A 17,941-nucleotide genomic window follows, 5' to 3' on the forward strand; every position below is an offset into this window, starting at 1 on the left:
TCACGAAATTGAAAGGACTTTGACAAACAATAGAAGACTTGCTAGAGGTACTTTGAGAGGTATTGGTGAGGTTGTAGTTATTCAACCAAACACTATTGAGTTCGTCAACCCTTTTGCAAGAGAAGGTGAGGAGACCCCAACACAATATCCAACACAAAATCAACCCACAATGCCTAAATTTTCATCACATTCCGTACCAACTGAGGAGAACCTACCCAATGGTACTCCCACACCACAACACTTAACCGGAAATTTCATTGCCAAATCCGCATTTATCCAATTAGTCGAAAGAAGCCAATTTGGGGGGATGCCTAGTGAAGACCCTCATTCTCACATGGAGACTTTCTGTGACTATTGTGATGCGATTTCTCAAACCGGTGTAACTCAAGACCAAATTCGGTGGGTCTTATTCCCTTTTTCTCTAATTGGCACCGCAAAACAATGGTTGAAGATCCTTGATAAAGCTACTCTCGGAATTGACTCCTGGAAGAAATTGGCTCTAGCTTTCTACAAAACGTTCTACCCACTGGAAAAGACTAACATGCTATGAGCTCAAATTTTGGGCTTTAAGCAAAGAGATGAAGAATCTTTGTATGAAGCTTGGGAGCGGTTCAAGGGAATTTGTCGCTCATGTCCTCATCATGGACTTAGCGAGTGGTTCTTGGTACAACAATTTTGGAATGGTCTTTATGAAGACTCAAGAAACATTCTCAACATGGGATCAAATGGTATGTTCACCGAAGTTGATGATAATCAAACATGGAACAAGATTGAGGAAATGGCGGTCCATAACTCACAATATAGTAGACCTCGCAAGGCTACTAGAGGAGGAAAGCATGAAGTGGACTCTATTACTCAATTGGGTGCTCAACTTAGTGCTCACATTGATACCATCAATTTGAAGTTCGAAAAAGCTATGGCTAGACATGAAGAAGCCTCAAAATCACAAAAGCATCATGTTAATGCCATGACGGCATCTTCATCAATCCCATGTGGGATATGTGAGAATTGTGGAACTTTGGGACATGACCAAAGTGAATGTAGGGGAACAAATGAACAAGTAAATGCTTTTCAAGCATACAAGAGTGGTACCCCTTATTCCAATTATTACAATAAAAACACCAAATTCCACCCAAATCTCTCATACAAAAGCCAAAATGTTCAAAACCCTCAACCAACATACACCCCACCTCCCATGAGAAACCAAAATCAAAGACCCTTTTACAACCAAAACCAAGGTTACCAAAATTAAACTCCATACAATCAACAAAATGACCAAGGTTTTGATGTTCAAAAAGCGGTCCTCCAAATGCAAAAGAATCAACAAGAGTTATTCACTCAAATGCAAAAGGATAGTCAAGCAAAGGAAATCACCATCAACAACATCCTAGCCCACAACAAAATGTTGGAAACCCAATTGACTCAACTAGCATCTTCAAGTTCTCAAAGACAAAAGGGGCAATTACCACCTCAAAGTATTCCCCCAAGACATGAAACGGTTAGTGCCATTCCCTTGAGGAGTGGTACGAGGTATGAAGCACCGAAGAAGCAAGTTGAGGATGAAGTTGTGGAAGCTAGTGACAAAGAAGAAGTTGTGCAAAACTCTAAAGATGGAGAACTAACAAAAGAAGAAGTTTCAAAGAAAAGTGAAGACAAGGCCAAGGAGAAGAAACCCATTGTGATTAGACTTCCTTTTCCAAGTCGTCAAGCTAAGCCCAAATTTGATGACCAACTTGGAAAATTTATGGAAATTGTGAAGAATTTGGAAGTCTCAATTCCTTTTACGGAATTAATCAATCACGTGCCGGCCTATGCAAAGTACATGAAGGACATCCTCACGAAAAAGAAGTCGATCCGGAAGCTTGAGACTATCACCTTCACTAGGTGAGTAGTGCAATCCTTCAAGGGAGTTCACCTCCGAAACTTAAAGATCTGGGAAGCATCTCAATACCGTGTACCATTGGCGACACAACGATCAACAAAGCCCTATGTGATCTAGGGGCTAGTGTGAGTGTTATGTCGTATTCGGTGAGTAAAAGGTTAGGGATGGGAGAGCTTAAATGTACCAACATCACACTCTAAATGGCCGATAGATCGACGAAGACACCATTAGGGATATGGGAAGATGTTCCCATAAGAGTTGGGAATTTTTTTATCCCGGTGGACTTTGTCATTGTTGACATGGAAGAAGACTCCAATATTCCAATCATTCTAGGTAGACCTTTCTTGCACACCGCGGGTGCGGTGATAGACGTGAAGCATGGAGAGCTCACTCTAGAGGTAGGAGATGAGAGCATAACTTTCAATCTTGACAAGACCATGAGAGCTCCCCGTTTGCATGAACCATGTTTTATGGTTGATCATTATAGCCGGAAGGATGAGAGGATGAAGTCGGAATTTCAATGGAAAAAGAATGTTGATGAAGCTCCGTCAAAAGAGCAAGGAAATGGTAACAAAGAGAGCTTAAAAAGCTCACCAAAGTCAAGCAATGAAGAAGATGGCCTTGTTGGCCAAAACAAGAAAGTATGAGAGTTGTCTCTATCAACTCAAGAGATCTTTAGTGACCAAGTAGATGAAGTTTGCGGTCTTTGGGATGATGAGTTTGAAGGGATTTTCAATCCCTATATTGGTAATGCTATCGATCAAGAACAACATGAAGGACAACAAGTGCAAAGATCTATTGAGGATCTTTATCATGATAATGAACAAGCTTTTGACTACTTCTTCAAGGTGTTGAGTAACATCAACAACACCTTGAACATGCCCCCATGACATCTCACTAAGGATGAGAGTTTGGTGGAGTCCTCTCCAAACCACCATTTGTAAATATTCTAACTCCCTAACTTGTATTTTAATTCTTACATTGCATTTTTGTCATTTTTGGATTTTTATGCCTTGATCAAGATATTCATCATTTTTGAGAGAAGTGAGGGAGGGATTAATGATTTTATTGATGTGTAGTGCTTTAACTTAGTATGGGGATAGCAATTGTCTAGGCTAATCATGCCTTTGTAGTGCCCCTACAATGAAGAACACGGGATTTGAAGAATGAAAATGACACGGGTTATGCAAGTGCACGGATGGACCTAAATCCGGGCAGACCAGGAGGAATCCGAGCGGCTTATGGGTAATCCGCTCGTCTTATAGGAATCCGAGCTTCTGAGGAGGAATCCGTCCGTCTAAATGAGCTGCAAAAATCAAAAATCTGGTCTGTAAGAGAATTTGTGCGTCCCAGCTGAGAAGACGCTCGTCTGAAACTGGCCGCTCGTCTTTGTAGAAATACGCTCGTCTTTCTGCCAATGCACATTAAGCAAAGTTCCTGTAATAGAATCCGCTCGTCTTTGAGGAAAGCCGCTCGTCCTACATTGCAGAATCCGCTCGTCTTCTCTGAAAGACGCTCGTCTTAAGGCGAGTTTTCCTGAAGCCCATTTGAGCATAATCCGAGCGTCCCGACAGAACTCGTCTTTCCCCTATTTGTTTTGAATTTTTCGAGTGTTTTAAACCCCCTTCCCACATTCATTTCATTCATTCAAACATTCAAACACTACCCAAAACCCCAAAATCCTCATCCTCTCCATCACTAAAAACAAGATTTCCTCAACCAAATTCAACAAAAACAAATCAAAACTTCCTCACAACAACAATTAATCACTCCTTTTACAAAATCAATTAATTCAAACACCAAAATCTTCAACTTTTGAATCGGTTTTTGAGATACAAAGCAACATCCTTTCAGCTTGAATCGATTTGAGCATAATTAGAAATTGAAGATTTTCAATCCTTCTTTGGTGTAATCAACAATGGCAAGAACAAAAGGAGCAACAAAGGCACTCAAAGCAAAGACACTTTCAAAAAGGCAACAAAGTCTTCAAGCAAGGAAAGCTTCAATGGCTATGGTGGTTTCTAATGCAAACTTGGAAGTTCAACAACAAGATCCTCTCTTGGAAGCTACAACATCAACAACTCTGGAAATCGCTCAATTATCCAACTATCCGGAGGTAATTTTCATTTCCGACTCCCATAGGAATACATTTGCCAAGTATGCTAAGAAAGCCATTTTGCCCACCAAATTCATTTGTGAAGATGCCTTGTACAAATTGGGTGTCCTTGAACAAACAAAAGCCTTCTTTGAAGCCATGGGATTGGGTAAATTGTTTACCATAAGAGAATTGACATACCCCTCCCTTACCTTAGAATTCATAAGTTCATTGAAAGTGACTAAGGTAGAGACTAGAGAATACATCGAGTTTCGTCTTGAAAATGTGAATAGGCGCATCACCTTTGATGTTTTGAGTAAGATATTAGGCCTTAGTGATACACCATATTATCACAAGATGCCCGAAAAGTATGACCCCGCTCCTCTTTGGGAGGCAATTTCCGGGAAGAAATTTGTGAGCTTTCATGCTTGTCGTGCTCTATTGGTCCACCATCCGGGCATTAGAGTGTGGCACAAGGTCATTGGGAATACTATAATAGCAAGAAAAGGCACTAATCATTTTACCAAGCTCGATTGTGTTCTACTTGAGTCGGCCTTGAATATAGGAAGGGAATTCACTAAGCCCTACAATGCTTTAAGGCGTTTGATGGAAAGATGGCTTAATGTCGATTGTGGTAAGGAAGGCACCGCTCATATTGTAAATGGAGGTCTAGTTACTCTCTTGGCCAAGCACTTTGACGCAAATTTAAACAAAGATAACACCTATGTGGCGATCAAAGGAGGCCATCTCATTGATATGGAAGCCATGATTAACAAGTTTAAGTGGGTCAAGCATTATTCTCCTGACACCAACTATGGGTGGCTAACCAATGATGCTAGATCCTTCACTTTGCTTTCGAAGATTTGCCGATTGAGCGTTCACCGAACAAACTACCTTCTTCCACTCTCTAAGGAAGCCGAGTACATCATCCGTCAATAAAGGGGCGAGATTGAAGAGCCTTCCTCCTCCATTGTCACACCACCCTACCCATTCAAATATCAAGATTTAAAACCCAAAGATGTTGAAGTAGGAAATGATTACATGACTCTACTCGTGAGAGAAATGCACAAACAAGCTTACAATGATCGAGTAGATGCATACTTGGCCCAATATCCACCCCTCCTTCATTTAGCTAGGCAACGACTACTTGATCCATCATGTCCTTTGCCTAGTTGGGCGGATATGGAAGTTTTCTTTCCGAGCACATCTAGTGGTGAAAGACCGGGTGAAGATGAGAATGTCGATGATGAGGTTGTTGATGATGAGGGTGTTGATGAAGAGGTAGGTGAAGAACAAGAGGTTCAAGAAAATGATGAAGAAGAAGAGGCTAATGAAAATGATGAAGAAAGTGAGCAAGATCAAGGAAGTGGAAGTGAAGATGAGAGTGGAAATGGTTCCACTTCTATGGAGGAAAATGATGACAATGACGATATGATGGAGGATTAGCAAACTTTGGAGGCTCCTACACTTTTGAGGTTTGTCTACTTCTTTTACCTTTTATTTTATCTTGATCATAGTTTGGAGAGTCCTAGCAACACGGAGGACTAACACCTTGGCTCCATTAAGGTGTTCTTTTATTGTTCCCACATGAAAAATCCAAAATGATAATTCATTTTTTCATGCATTGCATTTCGTGTGCATGAACTACCCCGAAATTTAAGACATTAGAAATAATGTCTACTTGGTTTGGGGAAGTACATGCATACGCAACGGGAGGTAATCTAAATTACGCTCTCCGCCATAACAAAAAAACCATGCATCATGTAGTGTAGCTTAGTATAGCTTGCATTTAGTTTAGAAATCATGCATCATACTTGCATAATTTCCTATCATATTGGCCATTGAGGACAATGCCCATACTAGTGTGAGGATGGGAAATTCTAACTTGACTTTTATTCAAAAATAAAAAAATCAAAAAAAAATCGAAAAATAAAAAAAAATTCAAAAATTGAAAAATCAAAAATCCAAAAACAAGTTCATTTCCTTTGTAGTGTAGTCTTGTATATATTGTTTGTATATATTATTGTGTTTGTCTATCCTTTTTCACATTGATCGACTACGCCACATCCGAGACATGAGGATATTAAAGACCGCATGGTATGATCTTTCCAATCTCCTTTTTCCTCTTTATGTTAATGACTATGTGGCTTTATTTTGGTTGATGCGGTATAAACAATGTGAATCTAGGACTTGCATTAGGATTATATGACATACTAGTTGGTAGAACCATATGCATTAGGATGTATAAATGTTAGTTGCATCATGGCATGTAGTTTGCATGTTAGAAAAATTTTGTGAAACCGTCTACTTGGGAAGCTTGACAAGTGTATATAGGCCCTAGTAGATGCTTTTTCTTCTTAAGACTTTGCTTGTTAGAATACTTGTAAAACACCCTAGGATGTGTCATGCTAGTATCCTTTGACCCATGGATTAAGGCCTAGTCAAGAGTACCTTGTGGTTTGATAACTCCTTGGCTACCGTTTATTCCAAGATGACCCTTGAAACCATGCAACCATCATTCATCCATGTTCTACCATACATTTTGTCATCAAAGGGAATGGGCACAAAAGAAATTGATTTGAGTTCAAGAAATGAAATGAAAAGTGAAAGAAAGTTTGCAAAATGCATCAAAAGAAAAGAGGAGTAACAAAAATGAAAACTCCTATGCTTCAAATATAAGGCACCCTCGCTACATATGGGGTGACTTTGAAAATGTTCAAAAGAAAATGCAAAAAGTTGAAAAGTTGTCAAGTGTTGAAATGCCAAAAATCAAAAGAAATGGCAAAAGAAAGTGTTCTCAAATGTTATATGCCACAAGAAAATTGGGGGGAAAAACAACAACAAAAGCAAACTCTCAAATGAAACTCAAATACTATTGATCCCTTTGTCCATCGTATCCACTTTTGTGCATGGTAGAGAGGGGACGACCCTTCTTCTTGTCTAGGCAAGAGGGGGAATTCCACGATCCTCCAGTGTTTCTAACACCATAAGGAGTCTACTCTTGACGAAAGCATTTAACGATTGAGGACAAAGGTACTCCAGCTTGACACAGTTTGGAGGTGATTTATTGGTATCCTTCTAGGCTTAGTAGTTTGAAGAAATTGCATCTATGAAGGAGTGTGTACCCTTGAATTGCTTCCCTTGTAGATAATTTCCGCCACTTAGATGAGGAAAGTGGCTATTCTTTTGTAGATGCATCCATTACTTGATTTTGTGTGCTTTAATGATTGGATGTATCGCCATTTTGGCAAGACCCACCTTGCCTTGCAAGAAGGCATCCTACCTCATGGTTGTCTTGTTGTGAGTTGAAGGGGCGGAGTGAGACCCGCTAACTGTCTCTTATCGGCTATGATATTAGGTTAGTTTAAATAACGGTCCTAGTCTTTGTCACCTCTTTACTCGGGACGAGCAAAGGTTCGGTTTAGGGATATTTGATGTGACCATTATTTGAGCATATTTAGTCCCCGAATTAGCCTTGTTCCCATGCTTTTTAGTGCATATTTATGTCATTTATTATCTTTAGTCCTTTGTTTTGCCTATTTTTTGAGGTTTTGTTCCCTTGTTAGGAAAGGAGTGCAAACCTTGCATTTTCATGGCAAAATAGAGCTAGATTGATTGAATTCAATGACCAAGCATCAAAGAGAAGACAAGACTAGAAGGCCTTTGTACATATTATAGTAGTTGGGCAATGATGAGAAAAAATCCTTGCATCTCCGACAAAATCCCTGAGGATTGTTGGAAGAAGGAGGAAGAAAAGAAGAAAGGAAGAGGCTGACCCAGAATCCGAGCGGATTGCCCTTGGGACGCTCGTCCAAGACCAGGAATCCGAGCGTCTTTGCCAGAGGGACGCCCGTCCAAAAACGCCACAATCCGCCCGTCTAGCCAATGAATCCGCTCGTCAAACATCCAGAGAATCCGCTCGTCCCGTGCCTTGGACGCTCGGATTGTGTTACAGCAACTTTCCATTTTCTTCTTGTTCTATGAAGGATGCGTATATCTCGGAAAGACCGGCAAAAAGGAGACTCGCATATTTTTCTAAGAGGAGCGATTCCTCAAGGACTTAATCGTCATTTAAGCCCTTAGTAAACCCTAATTTGTGTACCTAATCCCCACTATAAATACCTCATTAGTCTAATAAGATAATCATGTTCTTCTTATCAATCTTTAGTGAAGTTTATATCATTCTAATCTCTTCTTAATCTTGTAATCAACATTTAATCAAGTCTTAATACAAATCTCATTTCCTTAATCTCTCTTTTGTTCATCTTTTATTTTGGGTAATTGAAGATTATTTGGGTTATTATTGGGAGATTGACAACCTTCCAATCAATCATCAAGTACTTCTATTATTCTTTGATTTATTATTGGAATCATTAGTAGGTATAATTCTCTTAATCTCTTTTTAATTATTAATAATCATCTTCATTTATTCATCATGTTTTACTTTGTTGGTATGATTGACAATCTTGCTGGCATGTTCAACATGATAATGAGTGAGTAGTTTCCTTAACTAGGGTTAATGGGTAATTAGGGGAAACCAACATGGGGTATGATTCATGCTTAATTTAATATGTTTTCATAGTTTATTTGCTTGCTTGTTGTGATCTCAACTTATGCACATGTTATGTTTGATGAAATGCGAGCCTATGAATCCTTGCATTTTTTACCCATCACTTACCTTTTCAATGAGACTTGTAAGACATAAACCAACTCGAGTCTCATTAGACCATGCATATAGTTGAGTAGGGAAGATTAAGTCGACTTGTAGGTGTTGTACAATCTAATCGATTCGGCTCCGGGACCCAAACTTTCCTAGGATTGTAAGATATAAACCAACTCGATCCATCACAACAATAATTGCTTGCTTATAATTTGAGAATATGTTTGTATGATCAATTCCCATGAATCCCCTATGACCCCATGACACCCTAGTGCCTTTTATCAATTGTTTACACCCCTTTTTAATCATCTTGCTTGTTTACTTTCATTGCTATTTAGTTTAGTGATCTTCTATTCCAACCCCAAATTGTGACACCCCTAGACACCGCTACTTGCAATTGAAAATCTTACTTCAATACCCATCCCTTGGGATCCGACCTTTACTTGCCTCTTTAGTAATAGTAGAGTTGTTTGTGGAGATATAAATTTTGTTTTGGTCTAGGTGCTCCTAACGACAAGTACCGAAAACTAAACCTCCCAAGAGGTCCCGACCAACAACGTACTCATAGTGACCATAACGCGACCCGGAAAGCTGTCTTAGGAATGTCCTCATCTGCTATAATCAACTAATGATAACCCGACCTCAAACCGATCATAGAATACACTCCTGCGCCACTCAACTGATCAAAAAGGTCATCAATCCTTGGCAAAGGATACCTGTTCTTCACCATGACATGGTTTAGTTCTCTATAGTCGATGCATAGCCTCATGCTCCCATATTTCGTTTTCACAAACAACACTGGTGCTCCCAACGGTGACACACTAGGCCGGATATATCCCTTATTTAACAGATCATGCAACTGTTTCATCAACTCTTCCAGTTCTTTACGTGCCATACAGTACGGTACTTTAGATATAGGACATGTCCCCGAGTTGAGCTCCACATTGAAGTCGATATCTCTATTAGGTGGTAACCTCGATATCTCTTCTGGAAAAAACATCATTTAACTCTCCAACCAGATGTATATCAGATGTTGTCATCTACTCCGCACGCCTATCTCTCACTTGGCAAAGAATCAAGGGACACTTCTTCCTCAAACATGACTTTAAAGTCATTACAGCGGTGAACTTATACTTTGGCCTCATGACAAACCCTCTATAAGATGCTCTGACACCCTTGAGACCCTTTAAGGACACTTTCTTTTGTCAGAAATCTATCTGAGCATCATACTTACCCAACCAGTCTATCCCGACGATGGCCTCAAACCCATCCATAGGAAACTCTAACAAGTTAACCGGTAAGTCTACCTCTTCTACCAACATGGACACATCTATATATAACTTAACACAAGACACCGACTCCCCAGAAGGTATAAACACATCATCTTTTACAAGTTCATACTCCCGCAAACCCATAGATAAGGCATGACCTCTAGACACAAAAGAGAGGGTTACCCCGGTGTCAAACAAAATGAAAGACGGTATATTATGAATATGAAAGGTACCAGTAACTACATAAGCATCATTATCAGCCTCTTGTTTACCCATCATAAAGAGATTCCAACTGCTTTTATGGCCTCCACCCTGGACCAAGGTGTTCGAAGTTTTCGGCTTAGCTGCCGAGTTCTGAGTCACACTGTTGTTCGGGCGGTGATAGGATCCTCCACTATTGCGGTTGAAACCGCCATTGTTTTTGTTCTGCCCTCCACGGTTGCCCCAAGACCCAGATGGCATGTTGCTAAAAAAACTCTAACTCGGAGCCTAAGAGAAACTCCCCTGATAAGCTATTGAAAACCCTCCAACTTTGGCACTGGTACAGTCGTGCCTCTTGTGACCCACTCCACCACAGTTGTAGTAAGTAAGGTTGGAGTTGTCACTAACACTCCGACCACCACCTCTTCCCCATGCTCGAGATCCCCCAGAAAACCCAGATCCTACAGAAAAAGCCCTAAACTGACCATAATTTCCCTTCTTGTGGACCGACTGATTGCCACTCCCACTCTCTAATTTTCTCTTTTCAGTGGTGGTTCTCTCCTTAGCCTCCTTTTCCAAGTTCACCAACCTCTCAGCTTGCCCAGTCCGAGAGTATTCCTCTTTCAGATCGGTAATAACTCTAGTTGGTAATCTATTCATGATCTTAGGTGCAGACCTCTTCTCGAAACGAAGAGACAAACCTCGCTGCCTCAGCTACATGTCTTCTGCGTAACGTGATAACTCAAGGAAACGGTGATAGTACTCTGTAATAGTCATGTCATCCGACATGGTGAAAGAATCAAACTCGAATCTCAACTTGTGGCGGATGTATGTATTCCGGCACGAATTGCTCCCTTATAGCGCTCTTTAGACCTGCCCACGGTATAGCACCGAGCCCCTCATCGCACCGAGCCCCTCATTTCTCCCTTATAGCGCTCTTTAGACCTGCCCCCATGGTGTACTACCACGGTATAGCACCAAGCCCCGCATCTTATTTCACGTTCTGCCACCAAACTACAGCCTCACCCCTCAGGTAGTACACCACCTGTTCGACAGCCAACTCCGGCGGATACTTCACAACCTCAAGGAGACTCTCCATCTCGCGGTGCCAATTATCGAGCAGCTTAGGTTCTACGGTGCCCTCATAAGTTGAAGGGTTGAAGCGAGCAATGATGGTACTTAGGTGGGTTGCATCCACCGGTTTCTCAGCTCCCTTCCCCACGTTCTTAAGAGCCTTTAATTTAGAAGTGCTTCATGCTGCTCAATCATATGGGCTACCTCATCTGTGGTCATCTCATATGCTTGGATATACGCTGCTGACCTCTTTGGCGGTATTTTGAGCTGATAGAAGCAAGGAAACGTAAGCACATAGCCTACGGCTCAAAATAAACAAGACCCTCCGCCAAAGAAGCACTCGGCCGAGTATGGTGAGATACTCGGTCGAGTACAACAATTAGTCGGCCGAGTTTTCCACTCCAGTAGCCAAACGTCAAAACAAAGAAAAAATACTAGGTCGAGTATGGGTACTACTCGGTCGAGTATGCCTCACTCGGTCGAGTATGCCTACTAGTCGTTCGAGTGATCACAACCAGCAGCAACTGCTACATGTACAATAGACAACACTCGGTCGAGTGCCTAGTTACTCGGTCGACTATCCCCTACTCGGCGAGTACCCACCATGCTCGGCCGAGTCATGCCAAAAAGGGGATATAAGCTATCATTAACATACTTATCATGCCTTTCTATATACATACGTAGACAATACTACACTACCCTTTTCAAAATCCACGTAGTAAACACATAACATGCTCAAGATCTATCATAATAAAATTCGCAATTCACCTTTTATATACTACCATGTTCCAATTATTTCATCATCTCATCCAACAACTTCACACGATTCAAAGTTAAAAGTACTACACACGTGACTCGAAACATACAACGGTTCCCAAGACTCCCCCATGTGACCGGGTAGAGATCGTAAGGGCCTCATTGCGACTTCGGGACGTCTCCCAAGCCTTTTCGGTAGCTCCAAACAACTCTCCCCAGATTCTTTTTATTTAGACTCCCAATGTTCATAGGCTCATTAGTTTTAGGTTCCAAAATCATCGCTCTGATACCACTTAGTGATACCCCCACATACCAAGGTGCCTTACCAAGACCACCCTAGCATAAGAGACCGTCACCATCTCGGTTTCCCGAGGCTATAATATCAAAGTTACCATTCCAAAACAACAATTATTAAAGTATAACAAATTAATGTTTACATGTTCCAAAATCCAAAACCAAAATACTGTTTGCTAGAACTGAACAACTAAAACAATGAAAGCAAATCTCATGACAACGGAAGCTAGACTCGAGTGATGACTCCCAATCTCATCCCCAAAGCTAATAATCATCATCACATGTCACAATCTGCTCACCATCCCTGAATGGATCACCACAGATTTTACAAAACAATAACGGGGTCATTTTACTGCATAATCAAAATAAGACAAGTACGTTAAGATAAACAGCTGATCGTCATCCACCTCCAACTCCCAATCACATCATATAACTGACTACACACTAAAGTGTGTACCCTACTAGTGGGAGACCGCAACCGTACCCACCAAATCCCCGCTCATCAACGAGCGATAACTCTGTTCATTAATGCACACATCCCCTTCTATGGCGGGTTCCACAAAGGGCAAAACTAGGGCGTGAAGCCACTCCCTCAAGTGACTCCACTCAGCCGAGGACGCGCCTCGCAAACATCACCAACAACCATAATCACACCAACACCAAACTCCAATCCAACAACAGAAGATAATCACAATATCAATCGTACAAGCAATCACAACAACATCTTAAATCAATTAAACAGTAAACCGAGTAGGGAAACCCTACCTTAGCAGAAACTGCAATGAGATAATCAAGCAAGATAAAATGGCTCCTCTACGAAGTCTTCACCTAACAACAATCACATAATAGCAATTACAACATGCCAAAATCCCCTTATTCCCAAATCATAACTAGGGCAAAAAGCCTAAAAGACAAATCAATAGAACATATGAAATCAGAGGCTTATCGACACAATCAACGCAAGGAAAGATGAACTTGACTCACGAACGATCCACGCACTTGAGAGAGAGATTTGGAGAGGATTAGAGTTACGTTGTATGCTTAGGTTTTGTTAAAATGATTAAGAACTGTAAATCTTGTTTTATATAACTCTAATCCTTTCAAAATAAAATCGCGAAAATAAACACCGTCAGACCGGATACTCGGTCGAGTATAGAGTATACTAGGCCGAGTATCCTCTACTCGGTCGAGTATTCCTGGACAGTAGTCTGTCCAGAAACACACGACACACTTACTAAGCCGAGTAAGCCATATTCGGCCAAGTAACGACTTAGAAAACCATAGTATTACACTTACTGAACCCATTAGTAGCCGACATTATATCTAACAGCGACAACTTAATCGGAGCCTTTTTGGACTCAATTACTAGTATTAGAGCCAAATTCGTTTTTCTTACCCCTTCCTCTAGTTTTCCAAATAAGTATACCAACAATAACGGCAAAAAAAACACAGCACAATCGTAACTGTTAAACTTATGACAGTCAACAACCTTTTCTTTTCCTCTGAAGAATGACTTGAATTATGTTTATCATCGTCGCCATCAGAATAGTTTTTCCGTTTATTGATTGGTCTGATGTTAACATTGATTTGCAGCGATAGGAGCTAAAAGGCTGTAAAGGGAGTTGTTTTAGAGCTGTGATATGGCCAGAACTACAAGTGAGAAAATTGTTGGTGGAAGAGTAGCAAACAGATTATCGAATGGGCAGCGTTGTCAGTCGAGTGATGCATTAGCTGACTGGAGGTCTTCTGAGCAGGTTGGGAATGGCACCCCCTCGACCTCACCTCCGTAGTGGGATACTCATGATAGTGATATTTATGGAGGTAATAAACATTTGTGGATGCGTAAATTTATGCTTAGTTCAATGTTTGTTGTTTCTTCCTCGAACCCATGCTTAATCAAGAGCCCTTCATATCTGCAAACAAAGGATTTTAACTGGTTTTAATTTTTAATGGAACCGAAAAGATTATAATATTTTGATGCTTGATTATGATAAAATTAAACAAAATAGTTTACTAAATTGGTTCTGTTTCTTTTTATGGTGAAATAGTAGTCATTTAACGCAATTATAGACGCAATTTTTGCCAGTCATTTGGGAACAAGAGGCTCTCATGTCGCGAACGGTTTCATGTCAGTCGACCCATCATTTTGAGACTAGACCGCTGTTGCTTTTGTATATGAAAACAAGAGGCTATCTAACATAGGGGTAAAGTTGTGCAAACGTGACCATGTCTTACCTTGCCATTAGCAAGAACCCTTCAGGTTGGGCTATTTGTCGTGGCTGTTGAATTTATAGATGTGTAGAGGTGATTCAAGAGGAATCTCTTTTTTCAGACTGGACGAATTATAAATGACATGGTCTGTGTGTGCTTGGTTGGTAGTTTCTTTGGCCACTCAATATTTTAATTGACATATAAGGTCTTTTTTTTTGCGATCGTGGATCCTGGGGTCTTTTTTGGAATTTGACTTAGTATAGACTGTTTTCTTCATTAACTGCCTACTTTCTCGAGTTTCTTCTATGACAACTTGTGGTTAATAAGTGCTTTTTATTTGAAGATTTTTTTTACTCCTGCCTGATAGATATGGTATTTCATACGGGCATTTTATTAGTAATATTATAAGTATCTAAATTGGCAAATTGGCATGTCTGAAATCTATGACTAAACTTTGATTATATTTCAAGGTGCGGGTAGATTACGGAATGTTGAATGCTTGATGTTCAAGTCACACTGGCATTAAGCTCCTGCTCGGCAAATGTTGCATGTGCTTCCTCAAACGTCAACGACATCTTCCTCAAACGTCAACGACATCTTCCGTGGGGTTTGCAAGTGAACTTTTTCCAAGGCGACATTCTGGCACTAGACCAAAGTTTGTTAAGTGTGTTATGTATTCGTTCATCAGCGTTCGTGTAGTAATCTCGGTCTTTAATTTTACTGTTTAAAAAAAGACCTTCTATAGTCCTATGCCTTTGTGGTGTTGTCATTCTACCTTCTATTTTACACTTCTTCTGCTATAATTTTTTTTTCATTAGACATAGCGTTTTCAAGCATCTACGCCAGTTTTGTAATAAATACTATTCTCATTCCACCACCTATTATATATATAATAATATATATATATATATATATATATATATATATATATATATATATATATATATATATATATATATAAAAAAATTGAATCATGTGAGGCACCCTTATTATGGTGAGGCAATTTGGACTCATCTCATCCATTCAAATATAATTAGACTCGACGCACACGATTGTGCCACATCAACCACCAGTTATAACCCCACCCAAAAAAATACGGAGTATGTAATATCATTCATTTTCATCTGTTATTCTGTCTTCTCTTTCTCTCTCCTCTGCAATTTCTTTCGTTCATCACCATTAACGCGCAAGATTATAGCTTCATTTGTTTCGGTTCATTCTTCTTTACTCTACTTGTGATTTTCGCTCAAAATTTCTAGGATTAAAAATCATACACTTTAATTCTTCAATTTGGGGCAAAATCGGAAGAAATTAGGTTTAAAATGTCGACAGAAGATGAAAATTTGTTGAATGAAGCGAAGAAATTTCCATGGAAGATCTATTCTCTCTATCAATCGTCGTCACAAAGCCGCATTATTTTTCGATTTCTTGTTAATTTTCATTGTTTTTCGCTCAAATTCGCAGGTGATTCTCTTCTTCTTTCGCTTTAATTTCGCAAATCTCGTCATTTTTACTAATTTTGATTTGATTTTCTGTGTCAATTTATTTTAACTTCACATGTGTTTGTTGCTTTATTATGGATCAAACATTGTTTAGATTTGTTCCATTTAAATTGTTGATTGTATTTCTATTTTACTCACTGATTTACTTGATTTTGTGTGTTTTCGATTCGAGCTTGTTTTCTCTAGTTCCTTTTCTTCGTATGCTTCGTCTCTTCACTTTCTATGCGTAATCTCTTATGTTTAATGTTTGCTTAATTGCATTCATAATTTTAGCTAGTTTAAGATGTGTATATCATTATTATGACGATTTTTGATATTCCTTCATTTTTAAAGTTTTCGCTTTCATTTTGTGTTTACCTGCTGAAATTGCTGTAAAACTTGTGCTTCATGCTGAAAATTGCTGTAAAAGTGATGTTTATCTCTGATATATGTTGTAAAATGGATGCTTACTTACTGATATATACTGTAAAATGGATGCTGTAAAATTTTCAATGGCGATTAGTTTGCATGTTTTTGTCAAATTATATTAGTTGAAGTCCTGGAGATTGAGATTTGTTTAAGTTTGATTTGCATTTTTAAATCATCTTAGTTGTATGCTGAATTCGTTGTTAATTACTGATTTTTGATGAATTTCAGTTTAGTTATCCTTCACTGTTACCTTACTTGTCGCGTAGATAAATTTTTGCGTTTGTAGGAAATTTTTAATATCAGTCAATTCAAGGTTTTGTCACATCATACTTGTTTTAATGCTGGTGTTGCAAGTTTTTTCCGGCTTAATTAAGCATCACTGTAGTTAGATAGTTTAAGAGTTGCCGCTTTATTATGAATAATGAAGTATAAGGTTACATTATTAGGTAGTATCTCTACTTGCAAAACTTCTTATTGATTTGTAATTACTCTGAGCACAAATTTGGATTGATGTAGCGTGATTTACGGGTTTTATGGATTGTTGTTCATTTTGTGAAAGATAGTTTTAGACTTTTAGGGTTTGATGTGATAATTAGTATGATATGTATGTATGACGATGTCTTTTCTTTCTCTAGACTTCTTATTGGTATGTATGACTTTTCATATATATAAACCTATATTATGACCTATTTTTAGCAATGAACTAAATATATACATTGGCCTTTTGTCCGTGATGAAGAACATGACAGAGTTAAACATAACTAGGATGAAGAAAACACTCAATCGACCGGAAATGTCATAAAAAGATGAATATATCTTGGTCGAATTCTGAGCCAAATTACTGAACTAAGTCTATAAATGTCATAGATTTCATAATTGCATACTTCAAATAGTGTATATGGTTAAGAAACTACTTGAAAAATTTATTTAAGTGTTATATAAGGTGAAAAACTGTTGCAGGCAAGAAAGAAGCTCGTTAGTCGAATTGAACTGGCGATAAATGTGATGGTTTGTGTAAGGCAACTCGAAATCGACTCAAAGAAAATGAGAGAAAAGGCTGTTTCTGGTAAAGCTCTTATTTTACTGTGCATAGCAAGTTTTCTGGGTGGTTCACTTCTTACCAGGCAAAGTTGGAATCCTCAGAGTCCTGAAGTCAAAAATCAGGTTTCACTGATCAGTGACCATGACAAACTGGATAAATTGCCCATAACAAGACCTGGTCAAGATTCGGATCATAATAAACGGGTGGGCTTTTTGGTTTTTTGTTAGTTTTGTTTTGTTTTGGTTTTTGGCTTTTGGTACAAGTCTGATAAGCAAATCTAACCATGCTTCCTTTTTATCGGTACTTTTCAGAATGCTTGTCATCGTTGTTGTTTTGATTCGTAATATGGTTTTCCGGGTCATAGTAGAATCGTTTGTGCTGTCATATTGTAAAGTTTCTCTAATTTGTGCTCTTATGAAATTGATTAGATGTTAGTTGAGGGCAAATCTGCAGAAATGATGGGACAAGTTGTGAAGACGCATCAAGCAATTCAGTGAGTACAGTTTTGTTTTTGTTTTTTCTCGTTTAATATCTCGTCTTTCGAG

General features: G+C 39.2%; 1 non-coding gene across 1 annotated transcript; it reads right to left on the reverse strand.

Moving 5' to 3' along the window:
- Positions 1–541: 541 nt before the first annotated feature.
- Positions 542–648, reverse strand: LOC141640093 (small nucleolar RNA R71). Its single transcript, XR_012542839.1, has one exon. It is a non-coding gene; the product is annotated as a small nucleolar RNA R71 (small nucleolar RNA).
- Between the last annotated feature and the right edge of the window lie 17,293 nt (positions 649–17,941).

This window comes from Silene latifolia, unplaced genomic scaffold (assembly GCF_048544455.1).
Source record: "Silene latifolia isolate original U9 population unplaced genomic scaffold, ASM4854445v1 scaffold_70, whole genome shotgun sequence".
Lineage (NCBI taxonomy): Eukaryota > Viridiplantae > Streptophyta > Magnoliopsida > Caryophyllales > Caryophyllaceae > Silene > Silene latifolia.